Source organism: Hippoglossus stenolepis, chromosome 19 (assembly GCF_022539355.2).
Source record: "Hippoglossus stenolepis isolate QCI-W04-F060 chromosome 19, HSTE1.2, whole genome shotgun sequence".
Classification (NCBI taxonomy): Eukaryota; Metazoa; Chordata; class Actinopteri; order Pleuronectiformes; family Pleuronectidae; genus Hippoglossus; species Hippoglossus stenolepis.
The window spans coordinates 1,476,957-1,481,881 of record NC_061501.1 but is presented as its reverse complement, the minus strand read 5'-3'; the positions used below and the strand labels follow the sequence as shown (position 1 = coordinate 1,481,881).

At 43.7% G+C, this 4,925-nt stretch overlaps 1 non-coding gene across 1 annotated transcript; it reads left to right on the top strand.

Annotated features, from left to right (window-relative positions):
- Positions 1–3,818: 3,818 nt before the first annotated feature.
- trnal-uaa lies at positions 3,819–3,901 on the top strand. The gene has a single exon. It is a non-coding gene; the product is annotated as a tRNA-Leu (tRNA).
- The last annotated feature ends 1,024 nt before the right edge of the window (positions 3,902–4,925 follow it).

Below are 4,925 nucleotides of genomic sequence, written 5' to 3'. Positions count from 1 at the left end.
AACAGCACAGCTCATGGTCTGGGCTATATTAGAGAGCAAGTGAACAGTTGGTTTAGCTGCTAACATCTTGATGCCATGCACAACAAGGCACCTTGTAGAGTCCTTGGCAGTGTTGTTAATTCTTTCCTGCTGTCTAAATGTGGACAGAATACTGGAGACACTAGAACCTAATCATTCCCCTGCTTGATGGCCAATTGCAGATAAGTGTGCGTCATGCTAGGGTGCTAGTGCACTATAGCTGCTCTTAGACACAGCAGGGGATCCCCACTGGATTCACCACAAGTGAGTGGGGGGGGTTGATGATGCTTCTAACATGCGACAGACGCATAAATGAAAAACAAAAAGGAAACAAATATCTTCCGGTGAAAAAGCAGTGTCACACACACATAGAAGACACGGACGGACATGTCAAGAGAGGAGGATTTGTTGCTGTTGTGAACGCGTCTCTGCAGAAAACCTCCCGCTGTGTTGCACACACTAAACGCTGCCTTTCAAAAATCTCTTAAGGTGGATATATTATCAGAGCTTCTGGCAAATGTGAAAAAGATCCTGGCCTTTTTTTTTACAGAGGCACAAAAGCAACTGAAGTTCCAAATGCAAGACTTGTTTCACCTGCCAGACTACAAGCCTGTCCATGACATCTCAACAAGATGGAACAATTCCCTTGACATGTTGGAGCATTTTTTTGGGGGGGGGGATTACCAACCAGCTGAGTTGAACACACTGCTGTCAAGGCAGATAAAGAAGGGAGACAGCATAGCCAGCCAGACAGAGGACAACATGGCGCTGATCCAAGAGGTCATCAAGTTGATGTTAACTCTGAGAATTCCCTACCATCTCAATGATCCCAGTCCAGCTAAAAAAGAATTTCTATTCAGATGATAGTATCTACTGGTAATTTCTTAGATGAAAAAGCAATTCAGAAAAGACTTTGATGGTTGCGACACATAACCCCAAGGCCTCAGGGCTTGATTCATGTTTTTAAGTCAAGCTTTTCTGAAGGACAACACCAAGGACATGAAAATAATGACGATAAAAGCAGAGGTGGTGAGAATGGAGGGAGAGCTCTGTATAACATCTCTCTCTCTCTCTCTCTCTCTCTCTCTCTCTCTCTCTCTGTCATATTTGTTATTTTCATTTACCTTAGTCTTAGGAGCGGAGAATGGGCCGACCAATCAGGGAGCAGACACAAGAGGGGGCCGTAACAGTGACCAACAGTAGACGACAATAGGATCCAGGGAAAGGTTTCACACCTCGGTGTGAAGTGGACTCTGGAAGACTGAGTTCTGGAAGCTCTCCTTTGTCTTCAGGATAAAGGAGACATGTGCTCAGGCTTTGGATACACATGTAGGCCCAACTATTGTTCACCGACTGTAGGTCCACGCATGAGATAAGATGTGCGTATCATCCACAAATCACACATGCTCAAAATGGACCTGGAGGACCTCCAGAAGAGGCACGTCACTCACAGTGTTTCAAATGTGCCAGGAAATCACCTGTGCTGTGTTTGTCTAAAGGGTGTCCTGTTTGTCTGACTGGTGAGTGCTCTTCCATTCACTGGGAAAAAAACTGCTTTTGACCAACAACAAGCATTTGTTATTTGTGTGGGAGGCAGGGCAGCCGCGTTGTTTTACCCTGCCCACTTACAGTCACAACAATTTTTTCCCTTGTAGAAAAGCCAACCTGTGACGTGCTGTTTGTGTATTTAAAAACTGCATTTTCCCAGTGCCAGGGCCCCCATGCTGTGTTAAATGAAGGCATTTATTCCCCAACTGAATCGGGCCTGGAGATATGCTTTCATTAGGACTGCGATTAGCATAGTGCTTGTTACTGCTGGGCCTGTTAGTGAAACAGAGCTGTATGTCTGTCTCTACGTGTCCCCTCATTACAAACAACATGGAAATCAACTGTAGATTGTTCTTCTTCCCCCTATACTTCACACACTTACTGCACACACACACACACACACACACACACACACACTGATGTGGCTGTTAGAGAATTTGAGATAAGACGGGCCTGTCATCCAAAAATCACAAGTGCAAAAAGGTATCACGAGAAGCCATCTCCAGAGGACACGTTGTTTCATCGATGTGAGTGAGAGAGGCTGCTCCCGTTGGGGGATTAACATATGAAAAGCAAACGCTACATTTTCCAGATGTGAACGGAATCCACCTGTGCTGTGTCTGACTTAAAGGTTTACTGTTTGTCTGCCTGGTGAGTGCACTTCCATTCAGTGGGAAAGTCAGTCTTATGACTACAATAAGCATTTGCACACTTTTTTTTCAGTTCTGTCACCATACCTTCTGACAGTCACAAGAAGAAAATGTCCCTTGTAGAGCCAACCTGTGCCGTGCCATTTATGTATTCAAAAACTGCATTTTCCCAGTGCCAGGGCCCCCATGCTGAGTTAAATGAAGGCATTTATTCTCCAGCTGAATCGGGCCTGGAGATATGCTTTCATTAGGACTGCGATTAGCATAGTGCTTGTTACTGCTGGGCCTGTTAGAGAAACAGAGCTGTATGTCTGTCTCTACGTGTCCCCTCATTACAAACAACATGGAAATCAACTGTAGAATGGAATTATGTGCATCACAGTTAGGACACGGAGGTTAGATTTGGAAAACAATTTAATGGCTTGAGGAATGAGGTCCAATTTTAATGCGCTTGAGCATATGGACTAATAGGAGAGGGATTTTTTTAATGTTGGGTCTTTTCATCTCCTGTGTGCTGTGGCAGTTACTAGGAAACACGAATGACAGTTCAAAAAGTTCAGTGAAAATATTTTTTGAAAAAGGTGCTGTAAGACTCTCAAAGCAGAGAACAGAACACAACATGAAAAGCTAGATGATGATTTTGGGCTTTTATTCATGCCGTCTTTCAATCGTTTTTTTAAGCAAAGCACCACTTTGGGTAAAGATGGAGTATACTAGAGTAATGTTCCCCTTTTCAAGTTGTGACAAAGAAACAAACAAGGTCTAAAATAAACGGTCTATTTAGATTATTTTTGAATGTGAGGGAATATTGTAATATCATGATTCAAGCCAAGCTCTGACCTCCAACATCATTTGTATTTATAAAGGCCTTTTCTAGTCTGGATGACCACTAAAGTGCTTTACAGTACAGTTTTTTGCTATTAACACAGTGCATCTATGGACAGCACTGTTTTGTTTTCCATTTAAACTTCGGCATGCAGATAGAAAAGTCTGGGATCGAAGGGCCAACCTTCTGGTTAGAGGATCTATCCCCTCAGCCACAGTGTTGGAATAGAGCTGTGACCATAACACTGCAGTGACTGAATTATATTCTTGAATAGTTAAAAGAAATCTCCCCACCAAGTAATTCAATACACAACAAGAAATATATATTTTGTCCACCACGTAAATTAAACACTAGAAACTCCACTTTAATCAGATAATATTCAGCAGCCCTGAAAACTAAAGACCCCAAAATGATCATGTTTCAAACTGTTTCAACACAACTGGGTAAAACTTACCTCCAAGTAGAATCAACAGTCAGATTGTTGTTTTTGACCACAATATATATAGCTAGTTGTAATGTATAACAAGCAGAGGTCTCAAGGCGCTGAATGGTTTGAAGGCTTGAAGCTACTTGTTTCGAGGTAATAACAAGTACTACTGAATATATGAAAAAGTTTTACAACAGCTTTTTTTTTTTCTCCAGAGGAAGCTGACTGAATTATAGTAAATGTGCAGAATCAGCTTTGGTTTGGGCTGAAGACTTCAAGTATGAAAATAAATAAAGTCTGGGGGAGTAGAGTTAGAAGAAGTAAACTTGCCTGATACTTGAGTGTAAGAATCAGGATGGCCGAGTGGTTAAGGCGTTGGACTTAAGATCCAATGGACGTATGTCTTCGTGGGTTCAAACCCCACTCCTGGTAAACTCTTTAAGAAGGCGGTGCGTACAGATGCGGCGGTCTTCTCACTGTCACAACATCATTGTGAGTTTTATATCGTATATGTCTGCAAATCTGTCTACTTCGAGGGACACATATAGTCCCCAGGTTCTGCTAGATACCGGTAGATACACCTATAGCATCCGAAACTTTGCAGCCTAGTTCTGTTTCGCTGAACACCAACATCACCGGACCCGACTGTGGTCCCTGATAGGTTGAGGAGACGCTGCAAGCGGTGTGTCTCCTCGCAGAAAGCGGGAAGGGGGAAGTGCTGCACAGGCGGCTGGCGGCTGGGGAATTCTGACCATCCTGCAAGCCAATGTTTGACAACAAGATGGATCACATACAACTCCTGAGAGCTACCCAGCGCGACATTAGGGAATGCTGTGTTTTAATTTTTACAGAAGCATGGCTAATTGGCAACATTTCGGACTCAGGCAGTTTGATCGGCTAACATGCTACAGGGCAGACAGACAGACACAAGTGGTAAGACCCGCGGCGTTATGTGTGTTTATCATCAAGTGTCTTTTTACCTGGTGAGGGAATTTACTGCTATTCTGCCAGTAGCTGTATACATCCCCCAAGCACCAACAACAACAACAACAAAGATGGCACTCAGTGATCTTTACTAGGCGGTCAGTGAGAAACAGACAGTCCAGATGGATTTCTCATTCTTGTTGGGGATTTCGACCATGCCATGACAGTTTTACCAAAACTTCACCAACATGTTGATTTTCCAACCAGAGTAAATAAAACACTGGACTTGGTTTTCACCTACAACAAAACAGCTTACAGAGGTGCCCCCCTCCCCCACCTTGGCCTCTCTGATCACATCACCATTATGCTGAAGTCAGCATACAGGCCTCGGGGGGAAGTGACCAAACCAGTCCAGAATGAGATACGGGTGTGGCCAGAAGGTGCCACTTCTGCACTTCAGGACTGCTTTGACACCACGGACTGGGACATCTTCAAGCAAGCAGCCACACACAACCAACTGACTGACCTACAG